Source organism: Ambystoma mexicanum, chromosome 1p, assembly GCF_040938575.1.
Source record: "Ambystoma mexicanum isolate Mex_15411 chromosome 1p, UKY_AmexF1_1, whole genome shotgun sequence".
Taxonomy (NCBI): Eukaryota; Metazoa; Chordata; class Amphibia; order Caudata; family Ambystomatidae; genus Ambystoma; species Ambystoma mexicanum.
In genome coordinates, this window is record NC_090921.1 from 731322676 (window position 1) to 731350255 (window position 27580).

The window sequence follows — 27580 nt, forward strand, 5'->3', positions numbered from 1 at the left end:
ACCAGGCCAATCAATTAAATGGGGAGCTTAGCCCAAAGTTGGAGTTTGGTCATGACCGTATGTAGGAGTTGTTCATAATTATCGATATATAGGGACATCCTATCCGTGGATATACAAATTCCCATGTATCTTATACTCGATGGTGACCACCAGAGACCATAAGTGTTGGTTGGGCAAATGGTAGCAGGTGTTAGTGGGAAAATTTCGTATTTAGAAGTGTTTATCTTTTATCCCGAGTATACTGTGAATTCATGCATGACTTCCAGTAAGGGGCTGAGGTTCTTGTCCGGCTCGCAGCTGTACAGCAGAGTATCATCTGCCTATAAAGATATGGACTCGGTAATTCCAGCCATTCTGATCTCCCTTTGCTCCTGTCTTTGTCTGACAGCTGCAGCTACCGGTTCTATCGTCAGGGCAAACAGAATGGGAGAGAATGGGCAGCCCTGCCTTGTGCCTCTGCCCAAGCCGAAGGAGTTGGAGACCGTATGATTGGTGAGGACCATCGCCTCCGGGGAAGCGTACAGTAGTCTGACACATCGAACAAAATATGGTCCCATCCCAAATTTCTCAAGTACCGCAAATAGATATAACCAGGATACAGAGTCGAAGGCCTTTTCGGCATCTAGTGATATGACCACGGCTTGTGCCTCCGGCTTGATCTGGGCCGTGACTCCACACAATCTGCGTAAGTTCAGCGCAGTGGATCTGGTGGGGATAAAGCCGCATTGGTCCGGATGGACCAACGTGGTCATATTGGGTAGCAGTCTGGTGACAAGTACTTTAGCATATATTTACGTGTCCAAATTAATCAAGAAGAGGGGCCGGTAGGAGGACATCTCATGGGTGAGGCGTCTGAGTTTCAATAACACTGTGATGATTGCCTCCCTCATTGTTTCAGGCAGCGATCCACGCGTCATCGCTTCTTCCCATACCAGAGTCAATATTGGGGCTAGTTCAGAACAGTATTCTTTATATAATTCTGCACCTAGTCCATCCGTCCCCGGGGCTCTGCCAGATGTTAATGATTTAATCGCTTCAGCGATTTCCTCACATGTTATTGGTTGCTCCAGGATTAGGGCATTTTCTATTGAAAGTGATGTAAATGTGATTCCGTTTGAATAGCCCCTCATTTCCATTTCTAGGAGTGTGTCATGATTTGCATAAAGATCGGTGTAAAATTTAGTGAATTCTTTGTTAATCCCCTCCTCACCGTTTATGACCTTCCTGTTTCCCCCATAATGCTAGTGATCGGTGTATGGTTCTGTTCATTCTTGAAAAGATTTGCTAGGGTGCGTCCTGCCTTGCTACCCTCTCCGTATCTATGCGCCCTAATGGGCGATGTCATGTACTGCAGCTCCCTAGCTGCTAACTCATCATTGAATTTATGCAGAAGGCCATTGATCTCAGCAAGGGTTCCCTTCTCATGCATTTCACCATATTTATTCTCAAGGTCTTTCAGGTGTTTTTTTTCTGTATCTGCTAATTCTAATCTGCCAGCTTTCAAGAGTCCCGAGGTTTTCGGCATTATGGCCCCCCTCACCCATACTTTAAAAATTTCCCAAAGTGTTGTGATTTTGTCTACAAACCCTTTATTTATCTGTAAAAATTCTTTGATTTCAATGTGTAGTGATTCTCTCACATTCGGATCTTTGGGGATGTCTGGTGGCATCCTCCATCTTCTGGTAGGGGGCTTGATGTTTCGCAGTGTTACCTCTAAGGTGATTGGGGAATGATCTGACAGGGTGCCGGGTTAAATGTCGCAATTATCTACCACATTGGCCAGGTGGGTTGAAATAAACCAGTAGTCGATTCGTGACTCTGTGTCGTACCGAGGAATAGAATGAATATTGCCTCTCCAGTGGGTGCAGCGCCCTAAAGGCATCTATGAGGGAGAGTTGCATCAAAACCTGATGTAGTACGCTAGCAGCCCTGGTGAGGCCCCTTTGTTTGACAGAGGATCGGTCCAGAGACACATTGAGTATAGTGTTGAAGTCCCCTCCGCACAATATACATGCATTTTCCACTAGGCCTATATTGTTGGTTACATTTACATAAAAATCGGGGCATCCATATTAGGCCCATAGGTGTTAACAAGGACCATTTCCTTACCCGCCACCTTCCCCACACAATTACATATCTGCCTTGAGGATAGATTTTGCTTTTCTCGAACTTAAAACTCAGCGAGGGGTGTATCAATGTAAGCATTCCTTTGTTTTGTGATGAATATTCAGTGTAGTATCTATTGTTTCCCCATTGCTGTAGGCTGTCAGTATTCACGTTGTGCAGTGCATGTGTTTCTTGTAACATAACAATATGAGGGTGGTGCCTAGTAATGTGTGCTCCGACTTTCCTAGATTCCGATCGGTTTTTGAGTCCACGGACATACCAAGTAAGAAGTTTGAGCTTCAACCCCGTGGCAATACAGTATGATGTGCCATTCATGTATAATCAAATAAACAAGGATTAAAGCAATTTTTCCCGGTCTGGTGTAGCGTGTGGCGACGTGAGCACACACTTTAAATATCTTAACTTCAGTACTCGAGGCAGATATTGGCATCCCCAATGTTCTTTTTTCCTGTCCCAAAACATTAACATCAACTTGCAAACTTACCCCCCTCTACCCGAACCCACATCCATTCTCCATGCCCTACCCCACCCCCACCCACACCATCAACCCCAACCTGATGATGAGACCCTCTCATTAACCTTTGGAACTCCTCAGGGTTACGCAAGAACTTCCCAAAGGGCATCCCCTTAACTTATGGAGATCTCCTGAGGGTCACTCGTTGCAGCTACATGGCTGCCCTCAACGGAGGCTCACAACCCCGAATCTAACAATCATCTTTTGGGACCACCTATCTTAACTGAAAATCTCAGGTATTATAAAGGATATAGCTCACAACGTATCTCAGTCTGTAGGGTCTTTTCTTGCCTCGCCTGGTTGTGGTCGCATATTTTGATCAACTGCCCGGTCTCTGGGGGGCAAAGGGATGGAGGCCTCTACGTATGCCATGGCTTCCGCAGGATTCTCAAAAAAATGTGCTCTTCCTCCGTGCTGGATTCTCATCTTCGCTGGGAAGATGAGAGTGCAGGGAACGTGGCACAATCTGAGTTGTCTCTTGACCAGTTCAAATGACCATCTCTGTGTTTGAATATTAGCCGGGAAGTCTGGGTATATGTGCACTCTATTTTCCTCATAATGCAGGCTGCCTCTCTATCCCTATAGTTGAGGAGGCGGGCTATTATTGTGCGAGGCGGTGCGCAGGCCTGGGAGGTGGTGCTAGGGTTCAGTGGGCCCTCTCAGCAAGGAAGTGATCTGAGAAGGATTGCGCGCCCGGAAGGGATTTCAGAAGGTTTTCCACATGCCTCTCCATCGGGCCTTTGCAGAAGGACTCTGAGACTACGACAATCTGGATATCATTTCTCCTGGATCTCAATTTGAGATCCTCGCACTTGTTTAGAGTTTTGTGTAGGTAATTTTTAAGTTGCGCTATTTCACAGCTGTGTTGAGTTATTGTGTCTTTGTTTGTGCTAATCCTATTTTCTGCCTCTGTGATACGTGCACTCTCCTTCTCTACCCTTGCTTTCAGGGAGCCGATGGTTGCCACTATGTCATCTAGCTTGACATTTACTGCTAGGAAGCCGTTTTGTACAATTATCACTAGGCGATCCTCTCTTGTGTCGGTGGGGGTCTCGGCCAGACTGTCAGATGTGGATGGTGACACCGCGGTCGACCCGTGTGGCTGGCAGCTAGCAAAAGAATGCATTGGGCCGGTTTTCTTGGCTCCTGACCCTTTTTTCTCATGGCAGCCCATAAAGTGCAGCTTTCCACCCGAGAGTGGACTGTGTTCTCCCACGTATTCGTACCTGTATGGGGCTACTTCGTTCTGCTGTTCTTGGCACAGGGTAGGTTCTATTAAATCAAGTGGTTGATTCACACTCTGCTCTCAACCCATGAGCCCGCCCCAGCCGTTTCCGATGGCGTTGTGACGCTTATAGCACTCTCGGATTATTATGGATTTGGCTTCACTGGAGTTGTTTCCGACATGATATCGGTGTATCTCAATCCTGCCCAAGAGGATCTGCTGCATTGTGGATGGCGACCCGAGCTACGAAGCAGCCGAATTTGTCCCCCAGACAGTTATGTGTTGCTTATAAGGAGGTCATCCCCCAAACCCGAACATCAAAATGGGATAGAATTGTAGTAGGGATCACTTTGGCGGCTGCTGATAATAGGGCTTCCGTCGTATCAGTGCGCTTTCTAGATTGCCCTTGTAGGAGTCCTGTGGGTGTGTGGTGGTGGTTCAGTGTAGACCACTTGTTCCTCACCTATTGCCTTTGCCACATCGTATTTCACAGTCCTGTCCTATGAAGTTTCACACACACATGGTCGCAGACGACGTTTGGTGAGGTTGTGAGGCTGCGTTTCCTTATAGAATTTGTGAAGCGTATATGTGGTTTATATGATGCAGGCCGTAGTTACCTTATGCAAACGTTTGGTTATCCTTTAGTATGGTCCCAGGGTCAGTAAGCGCCGATGTCTAGCCTTCAATATCCAAAACAACTCAGTCTCCTTTATCGTTTGCTTTGTTTTGCCCCATCCCTTCCATCAATGTGATTAACAGGCAGAATCTTGGAGGTCTCAGACGGCTGGCCCCGACCGCACCGGGTGTAGATGTTCACATGTTGCAAAATGCTCAATGTTAAGATGGATTTCTGAACTCTGTCCTGGAGGGGCAGAGGTTCAGAAGGCCAGCCTAGTTTCCTGGAACAGGGTAACCTCTGGACAAGCCACACCAATCAGGGTAGCGATGGCGGCGGTCAAGACTAGGTCTCAAGAGGGGTGAGGGTGACTGAAAGCCCGCAATGAGCACACAAAGCAAGGATGCTTACAAATTACTCCAGACAGGTGTTATATTAAAAATATAGACACATTTATTACAAGGCCTTTGTAACATCGACCATAGTAAAGAATCACGATAAAACTCAAGTAAACCAACACATCACAAGCAATACAATATATATACAAGACCAAGGGGTCTAAAGAGTTAGAAGCACGAAATGCAGACCACCTAGATGGGGAGGAAAAAAGTCAGTGCAAGTAATCGTTAGACCCAGTTCGACAGCAGAGGCCACCTAACTAGAAGGAAGTCCAAGCCCTACGAAGAGTGGAGCCTTGTGCTCAAAAGTACCTGCACACGTGGGTGCCAACGGGCAAAGGAAAGTCTCTTCAGGGAAATCAGGCAGTTCAGAGAGGTGAACAAAACGATGATGAACAGTTCCCCGCTACTCAAGCGCGGCCTCCACTTGTGGGCAGAAGCAGGGCGCGAGTGCAGAAAAGGGTTGCTGTTTTCGACAGCGGTGGAGAACCACAGGCTCCTGCGGGAGGGCGACGGGTTGGGGTATTGACTACTCACCGGTCCCCGATGCAGGCAGACCCAGGCTTCTCCGATGCCGTTTCGGTGCTGGAAGGTTCAGATGCGATCAGCAGGATGTCTCAACACCGTGTAGATTCCGCAACAGCAGGAGTCAGGGTCGAGGGTGTACCAAATGCAGCGAACACGCACAGGTTTGTTACCACAGCAGGGCAACTCAGCAACCGCAGGTATTCCGGTCCCAAAGCACACGTCTCACTTCAGACCTGGGAATGCCAAGTGTACGAATCGTGTAAGAGTGCCGAGGACACGGGATTAGCAGTAAACCAGACGGCGGTGACAGAGCAAGGTTCCTGTGTAGGCTGGTCAGTCCACTGGATGGCCCAGGGACGCTTCCGAAGGCTTACGTACAGGATTTGGTGAAGATGCCGAGAATAGTTGTTCCCATTATTCTAAAGGGTCGAAGCGCCAGTACAGGCCTTCCCGTTCGATCAGAGGCAGAGGGGTCTCACAGGACGACAGCAGTGCAGGGTGCCAAACCTTCAGCGGATCACCAGCGATTCCTCGACTTAGCTTCTTAGTTGCAGGATACTTGGCTCCTTTATCCTTCGTTAGTGAGAACTCAGGAGATCGACATGGTAGTGGTGTTTCCAGCCTCCTCTTATCCAGAGTTCCCTTCGCGCCAAAACGTAGAGGACGCAATGGGAGATCTGCTCACAAAACACTCACACCATGGTGGTCCCAGGCATTCAAGACACTCTAGACTCTCTGGAACACAGGATGTGTATTGGGAACAGACATCCCAGCCCACATTCTGGAGGCACACACAAGGCATGCAGAATCCCACGAAAGCGTTGTGTTTCACGGGAAAGTGCATGAACAAATAAGGACTGCCCCGGGTTGGCTCGACCTGGGGGAAGGTGAAGGGGCAAGACGGTCAGCGGACAGGACAAAGAACCTCGTGGCATGGCCATTTTGGAGGCCAGGCCACCCATTTGGGCCAAACGCGGGAAGCGCAGTTAACATGGCAAAAAGGGGTTCAAAACACAAAGAAACGATAGCTGCCACCGTCCGTGACACACTTGCACATTTCATGATAAGTCCAACGAGAGTTTCTAGGGCCATTGGAATGACTAGAGACCCAAGAGTGCGGTAATGTAAGTTACAGTGCACTCTTGTTTCATGTTGCTCAAAAGCTGCAACATGAGGAAAGGACTAAGGGAAACGAGTCCCCCGGTACTGACTGTTTTAAGGGCATGTCAGTTTCCCCATAAGAATGGTGCGAAAGCCCAGAGGAGTGCGCGGAAGGCTGCGTTTCTCTGGCAAAGTCTAGATCAGGGTGTAAAACAACAGCAAAAAGTTGGGGGTTGCCACATGGAAGGAAAATTACCTACAATTATGAAATCTTTCCTAATACTCGCCCCTCCCAGACTAAGGACAGGGGGAACTAATCCACCCCTGGATGAGTTTCTTGTTCAAGTCGGTTAAACACTCTGGACAACACATCAGCATTGCTATGTTGGACACCTGGCCTATGCTCAATAGTGAAGTCAAAGCCTTGCAGACTTATGGACCACCTAAGCAACTTTGGATTCTCTCCCTTCATGTACATTTGCCACTTTAAGGGCTTATGGCCAGTGTGCACAGTGAAGTGGGTCCCATAGAGGTAGGGCCTCAGCTTCCGTAGGGCCCACACAACAGAGAAACATTCTTTCTCTACTGTGGACCATCTGAGCTCTCTGTCCGTAAACTGGCGACTAATGAAACCAATAGGGTGTTCCTTGTCCTTCTCATCTACTTGTGATAGCACAGCTCCTATCTCAGTGTCAGAGGCATCTGTCTGCACAATAAAAGGTCTTTGGTAATCAGGGGCCCTTAGAACAGGGGCCTGGCACAAGGAGTCTTTTAAGCCGTTGAAGGCCTTCTCACACTCGTCGGTCCAAGTTACCTTCTTGGTTTTCTTCGGAGTGGTGAGAGCAGTCAGAGGGGCAGCTATGGTACCATAGTCTGCCATGAAGTTGCGGTAACACCCCGTGAGTCCTAAGAAGGCTCTCACTTGGGTCTGTGTAGTGGGGGTAGGCCAGTCTTGTACTGCTTGCACTTTACTGGGTAGAGGCTGTATCCTCCCTCCACCTACTTCATGTCCAAGGTAAACCACTGAGCCTTGTCCAATCTGGCATTTACTAGCCTTTTTGGTCAAGTGTGCTTTCTGAAGAGTCTGTATCACAATCCCAAGGTGTTTCACATGGTCTTCCCAGGTGGCGCAGAAAACTGCTATATCGTCCAGATATGCAAGACAGAATTCATCCAACCCATTCAACACATGATTCACAAGCCTCTGGAAAGTGGCAGGTGCATTCTTCAACCCAAACGGCACTACCCTGAATTGGTAAAGACCGTATGGAGTGGAAAACGCTGTCTTCTCCTTGGCATGTTCTGCTAAGGCTATTTGCCAATAGCCCGCAGTGAGGTCAAACGTGCTGAGGTACTTGGAGGCACCCAAGGTATCCACCAGCTCATCTGTTCGAGGCAAGGGGTGTGCATCTGTCTTGGTGACAGCATTCAGAGCCCTGTAATCCACGCAGAACCTCAGTTCAGAAGTGCCTGCTTTTGGAACCAAAACCACAGGGCTGGACCAAGGACTACTAGAGGGTTCAATCACCCCAAGATCTAACATTTTGTTGACCTCTGTCGTAATCTAAGACCGTACTTTGTCTGACATTCTGTATCCTCTACTTTTGGTAGGAACGCTGTCTCCTGTGTCTATGTTATGTTTGCACCATGGTGTTCAACCAGGGGACTGCGAAAACAGGGGGGAAAATTGCCTAAGCAAACCTTTCACCTCAGCCTGCTGATCAGAAGTCAGGTGAGGGGCCACTCGGACACCCTCAAAGGAGCTGTCTGAAGGACTGCTTTGGAACAGGTTGGGAAGAGGTTCAGACTCCTCTTCCTCAACATCTGAAGCCAGTAGCAGTGCTGCAATTTCGACTCTTGGGACGCAAGCCTTTAGCCTATTTACATGGAACACTTTTGGAGCCTGTCCAGGCCTTCCAAGGTCCACTAAATAATTGACTTCACCCAGGGGCTCCACCACTGTGTAAGGGCCTGACCATTTATCCTGTAAAGCTCTAAGCCTTATGGGATTCATGATCAGGACTTGCTGACCAGGTGTAAAGTTGACGAGGGAAGCTTTCTGGTCGTACCAATGTTTCATCAGCACTTGTCCTGCCTTTAACTTGTCACTAGCCAGACCCATCAGAAGTACCATCCGTTTTATGAGCCCTAACACATAGTCTACTACGTTGGTAGTAATAGGGGGAGTGGGCATCTCTCATCCCTCCTTGACTATGGCTAAGGGTCCCCGCACAGGGTGACCAAACAGAAGTCCGAAGGGGCTGAAGCCAACACCCTCCTGTGGTACCTCTCGGTAGGTAAACAGTAAGCATGGTAAAAGAAGATCCCATTTTCTTCTTTGAAGTTCTTCCAGAGCCCCAATCATACTCTTTAACGTTCTGTTGAACCGTTCCACCAGACCATTGGTCTGGGGGTGGTATGCGGAAGAGAACTTGTAGATGACCCCACATTCCTTCCACATAGCCTGCATATACTTTGACATAAAGTTGCTGCCTCTGTCAGACACAAATTCTTTAGGGAAGCCAACCCTAGTAAAGATGCCAATGAACGCTTTTGCAACTGACTTGGCAGTTACAGTTTTTAATGGGATGGCCTCAGGATATCTGGTAGCATGGTCGACCAGCACCAGGATAAACCTATTGCCTGAGGATGTTTGCAGGTCAAGGGGACCAACGATGTCGATCCCTACCCTTTCGAATGGCATTCCCACAACTGGGAGAGGTACCAATGGAGCTTGGATTGTTGAGCCACTCTTACCAGATAACTGGCAGGAGGCACAACTCCTGCAGTGACTTTCTATTTGCACCCCCATCTTGGGCCAGTAGAAGTGCATGGATAACCTTTGCTTGGTCCTCTTAATACCAAGGTGACCAGCAAGGGGCACTTCATGCACCAGCTGCAGGAGGAATGGTCTTACAGCAAGGGAAACCACCAACCTCCTATGGTCTCCTTCTGTAGACTCTGTGGGCTCACTATACAGGAGTCCACCTTCACAATAAATCTGATGCTTCCCAGGAGGTTCACCCTCAAGCTGGGAGCAGGCCTGTCTCCTTAGGCCTTCCAGAGATGGGCACTCATGTTGGCCTTTACTGAATTCTTCTGTGTCATGACCACCTTCTACTAACAAGTCGTTTAGTTCAGGATGGTCATTAGGGTCAAACACTTCAAGTATCGCTGCCTCCTCATTAGGTCTGGGCGACTGACCAACTTCCTCCACCGCAGTGATAGGTGAGTTCGGGGGAATATTTTCTTTCCCTCGTTTTGGTTTTGTTACTCCTTTAGCCTTGGGTTTCCCCTTTGGCTGGGGCAGCGCATTGGTCTTAGCCAATGCTGCCCTTGTTTGAGACCGTGTGCAGGGTCTGTCAGCAGTGTCTCCCACAAGCCCTAAAGCTCTGAGATTGTTGCCCAACAAGACCTTTCCTGGGATGTTCCTCTGAATGCTCACTGGAATCCTGACTGCTGTACCATTGAGAGTAAGATTTACAGGTATTAGCGGAAACATGCGAGGTGGGCCGTCAGCCAATTTAGTGGGCATCAGAGTAGCTCTGGCAACTTCCTCTGAGTCTACCAAGGTAGAATCCACTACAGTTCGACTGCACCCACTATCCCTAAGAACTGGAGTATCTACTCCATTGATCAGCACACTGTCTTTAAAGTAGTGCTTGGTGTTATCTGGAATCCTAGCATAAGCCTCTGCGACTTTAGGCTCCCAGGAACCCAGGGAAACTAAAACTACCTCAGCTTCTATCCCACTGGGGAAGGAGTCTGAGGAGAAGGATGCTCCTGTAATCTATTCTTCCTCGTAGGAGGAGAAGGCCAGATTAGCGGAGTGGACCCCCAAAGGGTTAACCTTACACCGGGGATCCCCCTTCACGTGGTCAGTTGCTCCACAAGCAAAACAAGATCCATTGGGTCTGTTTACACAGGGAGGCTTACTAAAACCAGAGTTCTGTTTCGGAGGCTGACCTGCACTACCCTGTGAGTTCTCTTGTGTCTTGCCCTTATTTTTCTTTTTGTGGCCCTTTTGAGAAGAAGATTTATCAGATTATCCACCCTCCTTATCTTTGGACTTTTTCCCTTCCTCCTGCTTACCAGGATGAGTTTTGTCCTTATGGGGCACTCGATGTTACACCCATAAATCTGCTGCAATGGCAAGCTTCTTAGGATCTATCTCCTTTGAATCTGCCAAATGCTGCTTAAGCTCAGGGGAAGAAGATGCAAAAATATGTTCCAGCATGACAAGACTTATCATACCTTCAAAGGTAGAAACCTTATAACCTTCGACCCAGCCAGTCAAGTTTTTTAAGGATTCGGTTACATAAGATACCCAAGTACCACCTTCTTTGTTCTTATACTCTCGGTATCGTTTTAAATATTGGGCAGGAGTCTTTCCAAACCTTAAAATGAGAGTTTGCTTCAACATTGCAAATTCTGCTTGTTCAGCCTTCGACATTTCCATAATGGCACTGCAGACAGAATGGGGCAGTCTGCTGAGTAACCAGGCAATTTTATCAGCATTGTCAACTTGTTGAACTTCACATGCATACTCAAATGTATTCAGCCAGTCCATAATGTCATTCCTTTCCTCATACACACTGAGCAGATCTTTTGGAGACCGTGGATGAGAGGAGGCCCCAGACCCATGTCCAGGACCCTTGGATCCATTGGCAACTTGAAGCTTGGCCAGTTCCAACTGGTGATCCCTGTCTTTCTGTTTTTCTGCCTGTTCGATTTTTAGCTTGACCCTATTGAACTCAAGCTCTTCCTGGAGTTTGGTCATATTGAACTAAAGCTCCTTCTGCCTAAACAGCAGCTCTTGCTTCTTGAATTCAAGCATGGCTTCCCCATCGACACTGGCAGAGGAAACATTGGACATTTCATCCTCCCTGTCCTCATGGTCGTGGTGGACTAGTGCAGTGGCAGAATTGTCAGTTCTACCAGTGAGAGCAGCCTCACCTCCTTCTGCATTGTCCTCGGAAGCTATAGCATCAAGCTGAGCTTCTTGCCACGCCATGATTCTTTGGATCATTTCCATTTTTGTGCCTTGCGAGGAGACACCTCTTTCAGCACACATCTTTTTCAATGTTTCGGATTTAGAAGCATTTAAAGTTAACAAGGTACCTGTTTCCATACTGTTTGATAGGACTATGGCCTTTAAAGAATTACACTACGACAATTCACTACATGTCCTGTTAGGAATAACTTGAAATGCCCTTGCTCGTGCGCAACACTGGATACCTTCAGTTGTATCCCACCGCTGTACGCCAATTTGTTAAGATGGATTTCTGAACTCTGTCCTGGAGGGGCAGAGGTTCAGAAGGCCAGCCTAGTTTCCTGGAACAGGGTAACCTCTGGACAAGCCACACCAATCAGGGTAGCGATGGCGGCGGTCAAGACTAGGTCTCAAGAGGGGTGAGGGTGACTGAAAGCCCGCAATGAGCACACAAAGCAAGGATGCTTACAAATCACTCCAGACAGGTGTTATATTAAAAATATAGACACATTTATTACAAGGCCTTTGTAACATCGACCATAGTAAAGAATCACGATAAAACTCAAGTAAACCAACACATCACAAGCAATACAATCTATATACAAGACCAGCGGGTCTAAAGAGTTAGAAGCACGAAATATGCAGACCACCTAGATGGGGAAGAAAACAGGCAGTGCAAGTAATCGTTAGACCCAGTTCGACATCAGAGGCGACCTAACTAGAAGGAAGTCCGAGCCCTACGAAGAGTGGAGTTTTGTGCTCAAAAGTACCTGCACACGCGGGTGCCAACAGGCAAAGAAGAGTCTCTTCAGGGAGATCAGGCAGTTCAGAGAGGTGAACAAAACGATGATGAACAGTTCCCCGCTACTCAAGTGTGGCCTCCACTTGTGGGCAGAAGCAGGGCGCGAGTGCGGAAAAGGGTTGCTGTTTACGACAGCAGTGGAGAACCACAGGCTCCTGCGGGAGGGCGACCGGTTAGGGTATTGACTACTCACCGGTCCCCGATGCAGGCAGACCCAGGCTTCTCCGGTTCCGTTTCGGTACTGGCAGGTTCAGATGCGATCAGCAGGATGTCTCGACGCCATGTAGATTCTGCGACAGCAGGAGTCAGGGTCGAGGGTGTCCCAAATGCAGCGAACACGCACAGGTTTGTTACCACAGCAGGGCAACTCGGCAACCGCAGGTATTCCGGTCCCAAAGCACACGTCTCACTTCAGACCTGCGAATTCCAAGTGTACGAATCGTGTGAGAGTGCCGAGGACACGGGATTAGTAGTAAGCCAGACGGCGGTGACAGAGCAAGGTTCCTGTGTAGGCTGGTCAGTCCACTGGATGGCCCAGGGACGCTTCCGAAGGCTTACGTACAGGATTTGGTGAAGATGCCGAGAATAGTTGTTCCCATTATTCTAAAGGGTCGAAGCGCCAGTACAGGCCTTCCTGTTCGATCAGAGGCAGGGGGTCTCACAGGACGACAGCAGTGCAGGGTGCCAAACCTTCAGCGGGTCACCAGCGATTCCTCGTCTCAGCTTCTTAGTTGCAGGATACTTGGCTCCTTTATCCTTCATTCGTGAGAACTCAGGAGATCAACATGGTAGTGTTGTTTCCAGCCTCCTCTTATCCAGAGTTCCCTTCGTGCCAAAACGGAGAGGACCCAATGGGAGATCTGCTCACAAAACACTCACACCATGCGTGGACCTATCACGGACCACGGTGGTCCCAGGCATTCAAGACACTCTAGACTCTCTGGCACCCAGGATGTGTATTGGGAACAGACATCCCAGCCCACATCCTGGAGGCACACACAAGGCATGCAGAAGCCCGCGAAAGCGTAGTGTTTCGCGGGAAAGTGCATGACCAAATAAGGACTGCCCCGGGTCGGCTCGTCCTGGGGGAAGGTGAAGGGGCAAGACGGTCAGCGGACAGGACAAAGAACCTTGTGGCATGGCCATTTTGGAGGCCACGCCACCCATTTGGGCCAAACACGGGCAGCGCGGTTAACATGCCAAAAAGGGGTTCAAAACACAAAGAAACGATAGCTGCCACCAGTCCCGTCCGTGACACACTTGCACATTTCATGATAAGTCCAACGAGAGTTTCTAGGGCCATTGGAATGACTAGAGACCCAAGAGCGCGGTAATGTAAGTTACGGTGCACTCTTGTTTCATGTTGCTCAAAAGCTGCAACATGAGGAAAGGACTAAGGGAAACGAGTCCCCCGGTACTGACTGTCTTAAGGGCATGTCAGTTTCCCCGTAAGAATGGAGCGAAAGCCCAGAGGAGTGCGGTGGAAGGCTGCGCTTCTCTGGCAAAGTCTAGATCAGGGTGTAAAACAACAGCAACAAGTTTGGGGGTTGCCACATGGAAGCAAAATTACCTACAATTCTGAAATCTTTCCTAACACTCACATGTTACAAAATATATATACTTGAATCAGCATTTACCCTTTCGTGTTTTGGTTCTCGGTCTGGCGCACTGCCCCTTGATGTGGTCCGGTGAGCCTTCAATATCCAAAACAACTTAGTCTCCAGCTTCCAGCTTTCTCGTTTGCTTTGTTTTGCCCCCTCCCTTCCATCAACGTGATTAACAGGCAGAATCTAGGAGGTCTCAGGCGGCTCCCCTTGATCGCACCGGGTGTAGATGCTCACACGTTGCAAAATGCTCACACGTTACAAAATATATATACGTGAGTCAGCATTTACCCTTTCGTGTTTCGGTTCTTGGTCTGGTGCACTGCCCATTGATGTGGTCCGGTGGGGTTCCCTGTGCGCCGTCACACACACCCAACAGGGTGCTGCCCTCGGTGACTGCTCTGCTCCTGCTCGGATCTGGTGGCCTGTAGAGCCGCTATGCTGCAGCAGATGGCATCGCCAGCCGCACGGGGCCTCCAACGTGACCCCTCGGTGCGTGGCAGCAGCCCCCTCAAGCAGCGTTCTATGCCCGTGGGGCTCGGCGGGAAGGGGAGGTGAAGAATATTAGCACAGCCGGGTAGGTGCCTTCCTCAGCACGCATATTCATGGGCGCCTCAATACGGGTTGCATTTGGTCCTTGAGCCCCTGCACCATTTTTCACACCCACCTCTGGACACCGCCTGTCCCTGGGTGTTTGTTGGCAGGGGCAGCCGTCCACCCCTGGGGCGCACCCCAAGGATCGTATCCAACTTGTTGGGTTCACCGGACCGCTGCCGGGGTGGCAGCTGTAGTCTCCGGTCCCGGTCTTTCGGTATGTTTTTTCTCTCGCTGAGTGTGGGTCTGCACGGCTCTCTTGTGGGGCAGGTATCGACGGTTACTCCATCTTTGAACTTGTTTTTCAAGTATTTCAGCCTCTATTGCAGTATCATGGGCTTGCTGGCTCTGCGATGTCTCCACAGAGCCCCTCGCCCACACGGCCTTCCACCAGTCTCCGCCCACGGTCTAGCGTAGCTTTTTCCTGGAGCTCCCGTGCGGCTTCTCGCACGCCGCGCAACCTCTTAGGATTCCGCGACCAATACCTGCGTGGATATTTGGCAGATTTTAACGGCGGTTTTCAGGAGATATTCTATAGACCTTCCGAGTTTAGTTCCCTGATGTGCCTGATGTCCGGGTGGCCCCTGGAAGGATCAGTTTCTTTAAGGATATTGTTCGGGTCGGCGCTCTCCCTTCAAGCAGCCGTTCACTACGTGCGCAACAGTGCCCCCCATTTATTTTCACATTCTAACGGACAAGTAATGACTGCTGTATTAGCTTAACAAACAACCCTGGGGCACAAGCCCCTAGTATATTACTGTGGTATCTTAGACTCAGTAAAGCAGGGGCAATTCCCTTGTGAGCAAGCACTGACCCCTGAAGCGTTTTCTATTGAGAAGTCCTCAAAAATAACTATGGGGTGCTCATTGACATTATATGTAGAGCACACTGTGTATGCAATTCTCAAATATTCCAAATCCATCATTTACTACCCAAAGGGACTCTGCATATGAAGTGATTTCATCCAGCCCATCCATTCATATTGTAAGATGCCGCACAGTAAACCCTGCCACGTTTATTGCAATACCTGTTGAGGAAGTAGAGAGCATGCATGATTGAGTTACTTATGAAGCCCCCGAAGATGATTTAGTGCAGGCACGGGAGGACACACTGGAGGAGGGGAGGTGCATTTTGTTGGTGGTTCATCGACAATTGATCAGGAGACTGGCCAGAGACACATGGGTGCACCAGTGGTACGCCTCATAGATGGGTAACATAAGGTTCTTGTTCAGAAAAGATTATCAAAACATTAACGTCTTACTTCTTGTCTGAGCCAGTCAAGCTGTGCGCTGGCTATTTTCTTTCACAAAGTACATGCTCACATGTATTGTTTTTGCTTAAGTTAAGTTATTTATTTAGTGTATATTACAAAGCATTCCACATATCACATTCAGTTTAGTTGTTTGTTCTTGGTATCATTCATCAATTGTATCCTCATTGATTTTTGATGTATTACAAAGCATTCCACATATTACACTCAGGTTAGTTGTTTGTCCTTGTGATTGTTTGTCTGTTATATCCTTATTGATTAATTAGTCATCAATTGTATCCTCATTGATTAATCAAAGTTTTTTCCAAATGTGTTTGTCCTTACTATCATTTATCAATTGTGCCCTTATTGGTTAATTAGTCTCTTTTAATTGTTTAGTCATCAATTGTGTCCTCATTGATTAATAAGTCTCTCTTGATTGGTTAGTCATCAATTGTGTACTCGCTGATTAATTAGTCTCTCGACACGTGTTCCTCCATAGGTGTATATCCATGGTTCCTCAGGAGAGAAACTGTCCTATTTGATTGTTTTAATGAAAATTATATTTGTATGCTTGGACAATCGCATCCAGGGAAAATCTTTGATTTAAGGAAAATTACCTGACCACAAGGAGGAGTAATTTAACCTGTGCCACAGTACAAAGTGGATAAAAGGAAAGCATACAAATATAATTTCCATTAAAACAATCTAACTGGCCCCTGCACACAACCTGATGCAAAGTCAGCTGCAAAATCTGTATCATGCAAGGTATTTTCTCATTGGGGTGTGTGTAAGGTCCTCAAATCTGACAACGGAACCCACTTTTTAATGGCCTATTTAAAGAAATAGTGTCCCTATTGGGGATTAAGCATAGAGGTATTCGTCCTTCCCTCTCCTTCCCCCAGAAGCTCACTGTCTCTAGAGCTATGGATCTCTCTAGGCTGAACTACTGCAACAGCCTCTTTCCAAATCTTCCTGCTTCTACTCTCCGCCCTCTGCAACTCATCAAGAACAGGACTGCGAGACTTGTCCTTGGCCTCAAGCCCAGGGATCGTATCTCTCCAGCTCTGAAATCTCCCAGGGGCTGCAAGGATTAAGTTCAAGACCCTCTGCATTGTCCACAAGGCCTTCTGGGGCCTGGGCCCACAATACTTTCAACTCTCCCTTCGGAAATACCTTCCTACTTGAGCTCTTCGCTCCTCCACTTCCAACTCCCTCAGGATCATTTGCTTCTCCAAACAACAAGTTGGCGGTAGATCTCTTTCTTTGGCTGGGGCCTCCCTCTGGAACAGCCTCCCTGCCTCTCTGAAACTTGAGGAGAAAAATCTTTGGTTCCGGAAGCAACCCAAGTCCTTCCTTTTTGCTTCTGCCTCCTTTCTTCCTCTCCCCTGCTGATCTCTGACTGCTATTGCAACTGGGCACCTGGTTACTCTCTGAAATCGGGCCCAGGTCCCTGCCCACCCAGCTGCATACCCGTACTGCCTACTGGACCCTTGCACTTGGGTCTGTATCTGAGACCCTACAGTCCCCTTACCTGCACTTATTGACATACGTTGTCCGCGCTTAACTCTTGCAATTGCCACCTAATGGCTGCACTACTTGTTGTTGTCTTGATCCCTTGTACAGCACTTTCCACTCCTCCCCTTCCACCTGCACTCTCCCCATTCCCTCTCCCCTGCACTTGTGCGAGTTCAATGTTACTGGGCCTAGTAAGATTGTTGTCTTGTCCTCCCTTGCCTCGTCGCGCCTTGAAACGCTTGTGTATAGTCACGCTATAAATAAAATATCATATCATATCATAACTGTGCTCAATTTACCATCTTCAAGCCAACAGGATTGTTGAGAAGATGAACAGGCCTTTGAAGCATAAACTGTCGAGGATTTGTGTAACATTATGGAGGAACTGGGTGCAATGTCTCCCTTTGGCTTTGTTTAGCCTAAGAAGGCAGCCCAGCAAAGACCACCTCTTGTCCCCACACGAAATAGTGACAGGGAGAAGGATGAACATGCCTTTTACTCCTACACACGCGGCATCAGATGCTCAAAGGGCAGCAGGAGTTTTGTGGGAGGAGTTTCAGGGATACTTTGCGAGAACTAACCAGGTGTATTAAAGTAATGTCTGGCCAGATTGCTCCTAGAAGATAAGATACACCTGCAACACCAACGACTGATTAACTGAATTTTCCACCGTGCCAGCTCTTCTCTGGTGATTTGATTTTTATTTTATTTTATTCCGAATTTATTGTGTGCGTCGCTGGAATCAACAGAGCTTTCAGGGCCCCTATCCTGTTGTATTTTCAACCCCCTTTGCAGTTAAGGTGAAGGAGTTTCAGTATTGGGTCCATCTATCGAATGTTTGGAAGGCACCAGGCGCCATTCCACCTTCCTGTGACACTGACCCACCTGTTGACCAAGATTAAGCAGTATCTTGCATCACGTTTCCCATTGACCTTTTGAAGTGCATCTTGCCTTACGCTCACTTATTATCCCATTGAAGTTTGTTATACACCACATTCCCTTTTGACACATTTGGAGACTGAGATTAAAGTGCATAGTACACAAGGTCCTCTTTTTAATATTATAGCTAATCGCAGTACCTTTTTCATGATGAAGGATTTGCATTTGTTTGCGTGGATGTCTGTTTTTTGTCTCCGTCTGCAGGATCAGCACTACAGACGTCGTGTAATATGTATGTTATTTTAAATAAACTGTTTTTATTTGCAGGTTGTAAATTGATTTTGTGTGGTTATGGGATGGCTGGGATGACTTTTTTGAAAGATATACACATTTAGGCATGAATTAGGAGGAACACAGAGGAAGAGATGGAGTACAAACAGTACAAGGGGGTCATATTTACTACTGTTTCAGATGTGCACCACCCCGAATCCGACAACATGTGGTACAATCACATGTTCAAAGTGGTGAGGGAGAGATCAAATGAGAGCTGCTATGTATGCTCCTTGATACTTCACACGATGGATGCACCGAAGTTGTTTATTCCTCAATAAATGCTGCCTCATGTAACCCACTGCCTGGTACACCTAGCCTTGTGCAGAGTAGGAAATCTTTTCCAGGGGCACACTGTCTAAGCAGTGATTATGGACAGAGACGATGAGGAATGTGCCAAGAAGAAAGAACAAGCATGGTGCAAAATATGGCCATTGTTGAAGTTGGAGGGAGGGTTGTTCTCCAACAATAGATGGGTGACAGGAGTAGTGAGCTGTGCAGGTGGAGGCTTGCTGGGGTTTCCTGAAGAACTAGTGACATGGGTGAACCAGAACTGGCAAATTATGTAATGGTGCGCAGCCTCCCACGGAGGTCCCTCTGGGGTAGGTGGCGATTCGGTCCTGAATTGGCTTCCTGTACTACCAATGTGATCAGAGGGACTACCAACATAGCCGCCGTCTTCTCTCAATGCAATAGTCCTTTGTTTGTGTCAACACTCCTGAGAACACTGTCATCATTCTGCACCCGATCGCGGAAGTGTCCAGCTTCTTGAAAAGGATCACCGAGACAGGAGCCTTTGCGTCTCAGTGCTACGGTAATACTTAGCTCAGTGCTTCCTTTCTCTCTGCTCTGGACACTTTAGCCTCGTGTTGACTTACCTGCCTTCTTGTTCTTTAGCCTGTTTTCCCCCCTCGTTCTCTCTCTCCTGGAATTTCTGTGTCCTGTTGCTACCGCAGGTGCTCTCTCTCTTCTCTGCTCTCTCTCTAACCTGGGATTCTACCGTCCTGCTGCTCTCACGGAATCTACTGCATGTCTCTCTTACCTGGAATCAACACCATTCAGCCACGGCCTGTGACCGTCCATCCGTCTTACCTGGATATCAACCAAGGTTTCTCCCCTGAAGGTTTTTTTTTCTCTTTCTGAAGGTTTGCTCTGGGCGCAACCCCTCTGTTGCACCTCGCTGGACGGTGTGGCATCCCAAGAGGATCACCCATTTCTGCAGGACTCCCGTTTACAGCAAAAATACCAACAAAGCCCATCTAGGTAACCATCATCAAAACCTCAGATGAGCCTTAACCCTCACAAAATATGGGGTTCCTAGGTGCCGAAGCTAACATGGATTCAGTTTAATGAGATCCCAGGGAAAGTACAAAGACCAGTGGAGTATTCCTTGTGTTTTTCGGAGGGAATGGCACTATACCTATAGGAACCAACAGCCATTGTAATAAGACTCTGTTTATTCCTGATTTGACTGAAGGTACAACACTGTAAATGGATGTGTATTGGGTGTGTGGACAATATGCATACATGCACCTTCCACCATCATGGAGGGGCATATGCTCGCTGAACACTTACAAAAACAGAAACATTTTTTGCCTTCCTCATGGTGCCAGGTATCTAGACTGCAGCCAATGCTAAGTGGTTGCAGATTACCAGGTGGGAGATGATTCATACGGCGAACCAGAGAGAACAGGCCCATAACTCAATCAAAAGTGAATTAAGGGCCATAAGATTGATGACCCCAGAACAGATATGGTCTGGATTTGCTAACAACCATGGAAGGGGCCGTTTGTAAGAAAATTGGTCTCTCTTGTTGCTCGCACATCCCTGAAATGACCTGGACAATGGATCCTTATTCCATGCAAAAGGGGCCCTCCACAACTCGAAGACTGCCATGGAGAAAGAAGCTGGAGTGAAGGCGATCACTGGTTTGATACCATGTTTTCTTGGGCGCCATTGTGGTTGGAAATAACAGTAAAAATGCTTGTTCCCATTGTGGTTTTGCTGCTTGCTCCTCCTCTCACAAAACACAAGTATACCCAGACTGATAGATGGGATGGGGTGCAACACCAAGAATGGTAAAAATAGAGCAGGCTTTGGTACCTCTGGGAACATTGACCACACAGCATCAGACCCAAAAGATTATGTTAAGTGCTGGGTGGATCTAGAAGGTGTTGGGGGATGCTGTTATATGACTGGTACCCCAGAAGCATATGCCCAAGGTGGGGGAGGGTTTGCACCATGTGTGTACAGCATTGTTCCCAGAGGATGATACCTATAGAAGGAAGGAAAGAAGGGTTAGTTAAGGGAGTATTAACTAAAGGGGAGAATGTTGGGATGCACGTACAGCATTCCAGTCAGGCCAGACGATTCCGGTTTAGAAAGACCTATAAAACTCAATTATCACGGAAGCACACATTGTTTAGTTAGGTTTGACACATATTAGACGCTCAGATATAGCAACACCGAAGGAGAAACAAAATGTATCATTGTTGCAGTTGCAGAGGTCATACATAGGTCAGTTGCAGAGGTCATACATAGGTCAGTATATAGGCCGAGTGTTTACTTTTAGTAATGTAGTATAGTGTGATAGGTGGGAAAAGCCAAATTAGGTGGAACATGGAATCATCCAGGTGTCAGGGTAGAAGCGAGGTTGGTGTGTTAACATGACAGGAGTATCGCCTTTTTGGATGTTAAGGCCTAGAACACTATGAATAAAATAGCACACAGGCTGTGATGTGGCGCTGTGGCTTTGTTAGTCAGCTCTGACAAACAAAACACTTCCCGTCCCCCAGGAGAGAGGCCGAGGTCAGAGCACCCATGATGCGCAGAAAAGCACTAATTGTATCTAGCTGCGGGGCCTGAACATGGTGTGAATGGAATGTTAGCTGGTATGCGTGATATGAATGACACCTGGCCTAGTAGGATTGTTGTTTGTCTTCCCTCTGATCCCCCTCCCTTGCCTCATCGCGCCTTGAAACACTTGTCTATAGGCTTGTTATAAATGCCATCTCATATCATATCATCATAAAAGAGCAGAAATGGATGCACACTTTGAAGGACAAATTCATGAGAATAGGGCACAAGTTGCTGTGATGCCAATGAGTCAGAAGAAGATTTACAACTCAACAGCCCTCACCTGGGTTGATCACCCCATATGAATTATACCTAGACACATAACCTAAGCAAACACATCCTCGAAATTCAGACTTGAGAGTGGTGCCCTGATCACGTCTTTCCTGTGCACCTGTGGTTGGTAGGAGATACAGGGGAGCCTTGTCTGGAACATCTTGTGATTCGGGATAAGAGGAGCAGAGGTGATGCCAATAAATTTAGTACAATGTCGGGGTGCAGCATGTGGGTGCTGTGGCGTCTGGAAACATGAGAAGGCCTATTGTCTGATCACTGCAGAGCTGACTTCATTAGTATATTCAGCATGTCGGGACATCTCGTGACAATTATCATTGGGTGATGTAACATCTCGAGTAACTCACAAAAAAATGTGCTCAGTAATGTAATGTAACTTAAGTTTAACAACCCTCTTGATGCCTCTGCACCCTGATACCTTTGGGTCTGGCGCGCATTAGAAATAATAAAACAAACAAACAAACAAATCCCATACTTGGATTAGGAAATGACGATGTAGGGGACCATGTTTCTAGGCAAATGGGGGTAGTATAGATGTAGGCAATCGGTCCAGGGACTATAGGGAGAGATTAACATTTTCTATAGGTGGGTGCCAGTGAGGGTGGAGGAATTATGCTGTACTCATTATTATGCATAGTATTGTTAATTTGCAGTTTCTCCGCTATATAACCTGTAACCTCTTGAGATAAGATGAGCTCCATGTCATTTCCGTTCTATGGAACCATCTCAGACCCTTTTTGCATGCTATACACCTTTGTTTTTCCTTGCAAAGAGGTGCAGTGATTATTTTGCATTTTGGATTGTTTTTGGGAAACCATCCTATCACTATGTATGTCCTCATCTTCCTGGTCAGACTTGTCTGGTAATTGGGATGTCCAGTCAGTGTGGTCTATAGCTTCCAATAGGGGAACAACAGATTTCCTTCATAGGGAAGGTTGTGTCCTTAAGAACCCAATGGATGAGAGATTGTCTATGGGTGTGGCCATATAGTGTTAGAGGGGTAAAGGTTGTCTCTATTTTGGGACCTAATATCCTGCTACTGACACCATACGTGGCAGGTCAGAAGATGGACACAGACACTTAGAGGACATTCAAAGCTGTTCTTTATTAAAGAATAACACTTAACTTTCCCTATTGTTATGGGGTGTTCCCTTCCTAACAAACTAACTAAGGTGCTCATCAGACATCTGTGAATGTCCAAAAGAATCTGTCCACAGTCCATACTAACCTTAATTGACCCTACCACTGTTCTGACAGCTAAAGACACGATAATGACTCCCTTCCCCTGGGCTTTGCTTCATGCAAACTTCTTCTTAATAGGTGATTTTCAAGTAGTCTTTTGTGACTTCTTTGGTCTGTTCATGTAACTCTTTCAGGATTGTATTATACTTTTGTTTCTTCTTTAAACCAAGTCTCTTTGATCTTATACTTGTATCTTGTTCTGTATTACATGTTTCCATTTTCTTGTAGTTCCTCTTTTTCCTTTTACAATAAAGGGGTATTTTTCCCTCTACTCAGGGCAGTGATATCCAACCTTTACAATTCTCTTTCTTGAGATTCTCTTCTCTTCTGCTTAATTCATAATATTCTTTCTCTTTATAGTCTTTGTCTTTGGACATATATGTCACTCTGCCTTCCTCCCCAGGCGTTTCTCCTGCAGTTGTATTTTCTCTCTTAAATGCTTTCAGGATTTTCTCCTTCCCATCATTTAATTCTCTTGCTTTCCATACTGTAATTTTGTTAACTTAGCTGACACAAGTATGAGCCGTCCCATAACGACTCCCGACTGCCTCGCGGGTCTCCCGGTTTCCCCGTTACCTGGTATTCTCACAATTACATCACTGGGGCCTCTCTTCGCTCATGGTGTGTTCCGTTCCCCGCCTGCACAATTCTCTTACTCCTTCAATGTCCCATATTCTGTATTCTCTTTCTGGACGGACGTCTAGCTCTTCAGGGATCAGAACGTTGTATTGTTTTGATAGTATAGTGGTTACAGCGTAGTTTTGGGGAGCAATTTTGTAACAGACAGGTTTTCTCAGTCTCACAGTCTCCTCCCCTCTCAGGTACTACGTTGCAGTGGGGCTTCCTTGGCAGATGTTTGTCTCTCTCTCCACTTGTGGCGTCTCTCCTTGCCCCATCCTCCTCGTCCCAGTTAAATGGAGCTTTCCATTTAAAGTGACATGCACTGTTTCTTGTCGACAGTAACATATGGTCGTTCTCTCTTCATACAAGTCTCTGTATGGTATTCCTAAGGAGGTTATTTCAGGATATCCTTTAGGGAATCCCTCACAGGCATAGTAGTCTGTGTCCCCACAGGGGGAGTCTCTAAAGGTGAGGAACCTCTTGCCTCGACCCTTAGGGAGGGTGTTTCAAAGCGGGCTCACCTTCCTAGCCTCTGCTGAGACTTCCCTTTAATTTGAGTTTTTTGGAGATGTTCATTGTATAATGTACGTCTTGTAAAACTTATACGCTCAGTCGACAGCTCTTATTGAAAGTGTACATTTATTCATGACCTTAAAACTCACATTAACGTCAATTGAGACTTGCCTTTAATTTGAGTTTTAAGGAGAAGTTAATTGTGTAATGTACAAAATGTTGATTGCATAATGTATGTACCTTAAAAGTCATACACTCTTTGTACAGCTCGTATGAAAAAGGCACATTCATTCAGCACATGCAGCTTATATCGATACAGTTCAAATGTTAAATCTCAACAGTTTTCTTCACTTCACCAATTCCAGATAAAATCATGGGCCTGCAAACAATGAAGAGAACTGAAGCAGCCAATCTTGCGATAAGTGGACCGAAAAAGTATTTCTTTTTGCTAAGGAAAACCCTATGTTAAAGCTGTTCAGAACGCAATCAAAGTATACATTTTTTGAACTATGAAGCCATTGATGTAAAAATCAGAAATGTTGCGTGTTCCAACGGCTGTCTGAAAATATTACTCTGGAATATTTTCTGATTTTTTAATACAAGCATTCAAACGTTATTAAGCAAAGTCATTTTCTGAAACACCATAGAGAGTTCGTCTTAACCTTAACTATGCCTTGCGCTAGCGCAAAGGAATATATATATGTATGTATATATTTAGTGAAAAAACGTTGTTAAATGGTAGTTATGGTTAAGTTGCGCTACTAAAAACCTATCAAATTCAGTGAAAAACCGTTGTTAAAGGGACTTTATGGTTCAGTTGCTCTAAAAAAAAACAATAATATTCAGTGCAAAACCTTTTTTAAAGGGAAATCAGACTTACTTTGCACTAATAACAACCTATCCACATTATGGTTACAAGTAAAACCAAAAAAAACCTGAAATTTGCCAGTCATGATAAGCTAAGCAAACATATCTCGCGCTACCACTGTACACTGCAAGGACTAACACCCATGACATGAAAGATGACATCACAAATGTCATTGATGACATCCCTGATGACATCACATGTCTGGCTCTCTCTTTTTTTCTGCACTGACATATCTACGCCAGGTGGTTTTCTTTACTGACAGTCACGAACTGAAAATTCAAAAGGTACTACATTTGTAGACTGTACCCTTCTCATATGTCCTTAGACTACTTTCTTTAGGAGTCAGTCACATCATATGATACATAAACATAGGGGAAGAAGCAAGCCTGAAACATAGCAATCATTTCTGTGCATGAAGATAATCAGTTAGTTTATGAAAACTTTCTGGTAATACTGCTGTTTTAATACTGCTGTTTTTTTGTTTCCTTGACTTTCCCTGTATATGGTCATATTTGTATGTGTTGTGGTCTCTTTAGGGTTTGTGTTTAGTAGTACAATTATGTAGTAAGTGAGAAAGTATTAGCTACTTAGTACATGTTTCACAGTACACAAAACTCTGAAACGAAAGCATTCATCATTTTACTATCCAACATGGGAAGATTTTGAATATTGCATCTCTGTGGTGCATGCAACAGACAATGCCTACGATTCTACATGAGTTGGTTCATGTACTGGAAAGAACTCTGTAATGCAATGGTGTTTATAGCAATGCATTGCTTAATGAACTATTTATCTCATGATGGTTTTTACAATGATCTCTAATAGTTTTCTGCCAAGATTATAATGACAATCCCTTGTGGAGGCTTTTCATGAAAACTAAATGCACATGTAATGTCATCAATGATGATATCAATGACATTTGTGATGTCATCTTTCATGTCATGAGTGTTAGCCCTTGTAGTGCATGGTGGTAGCGCGAGTTATGGTTGCTTAGCGAATTTGTGTTTTGTTTTGGTTTTACTTGTAACCATAATGTGAACAGGTTTGATAGGTTTTTCTTAGAGCATCTGAACCGTAACGTCCCTTTAACAAACATTTTCACTGAATTTGATAGATTTTTAGTAGCGCACCTTAACCATAACGTCCCTTTTAACAACGTTTTTTAACTGAATTTCATAGTTTTTTACCAGGATACCCTTAGTTTGTATAAATGTACCATACACCATACCAAATGGATGTCGGCACAACGATGGGCAGAGTAACTGCAGACTATGCATCTGTGAGCAGATAGCAGTTAGCAATCAAACTGCTGGAAAAGGCAAGGGTTATCTTACATAGTAATAGCATTCAGCAAAGACAAGACACATATACAAAGAGCACCATGTGCGTGCATTGCAAGGAAAAATAGAGTAGATCTGCAAAGTTGGTACTAGGAATGTACCAATAAGGGAAATAACGTCTGCATGGAACAATATTACAGCACTGCGACTGTACATGGGAATGAAGAAGCAAATGACAGAGTAAGGACTGCAAAGTATTGACAGCAGAACATCACTACAATGCAGTAAGTACACTGAAGTTTCTTCTATGATTACACAGCTTGTGCAGTGCACAATAGTGGAAAACCATGAGTTTTCTTTTGTACTCAGCAATACCAAGCACCTTGGAATGGGCTACAAGAGAATTTCCCTCATGACAAAGTGAGTAACAATAGTAACTCCATTGGTACGCAGCACTATCTGAAAAGTAAGACAGTTAATATGTATTGCTTCATATATACCTAACAAATATTTTTATTCTTAAGAGGCCATAGTGGAAATGAAATTAATGCACCGCAAAGGGCACTTCTTAAAATACCACTGCCCCACCTGCACATGTACCCTTTCCCCATTTCCCAGCCCACCATCCGCAACAACATCCCTGTGAGCACAGACATTACAATGAGACCTCAATGCTTTCCTCCCCTCATGACGACCTTGTACAAATCCCCAATTCCCCTGTGTATGTATCCATTTCAGGTACCCCTTCCCTTTCTGAATAGTGTCTATGTATGTCAGAAATTAAAGGTGTAGATGAAAAGTGTTACTGGGTGTTTGAGTGGATTTTCCTTTTATTTTAAAATTCCATTATAAGTCTGTAGCGCAAAGTACTGTCTGGGATGGCTGCATGTAAGCACTGCACCTGCCCAATGTATGTGCAATCACAATGCAGGTATCCGTAGCACGCCAGAACTGGCCTCATGTCCACATCTTGTAATGCACCTTTAATTAGCTGTGGGAGCACACGTCTGTCCTTCCCATAGCTATGCGTTTGCGTATATCATCCTCGGTGTCCTGGTAACACCGGCCCTGTGCAGCATGGTAGGAACAAGTTGTGAAGTACTTTCAGTACTTCGAAGCGTCCACCCATGTCCTACGGACAGCGGTGCACACGAACATTGCACTGGCTGTAGCCTACAAGCAACCAGCTTTTGCAAAAAGGGTCCCCGGACATGTGTCGCACTTTTAATAAGTCCATGGAGGCCAAGCCTGTTCGTAGGACACCTATGCACATGCGCACAAAGTATTCTGCCCAATACAGGTCCTGCAAACAGCAGTTCCAGTGGAGAACATTCACAGCATCAGCATGTGACCGCATCCACGCTGCGCGTAGACCCTTATTTGCCGCACACACTCGGAGCCCCCGGGAAATGGAAAAGGTGTGTTTTCTGC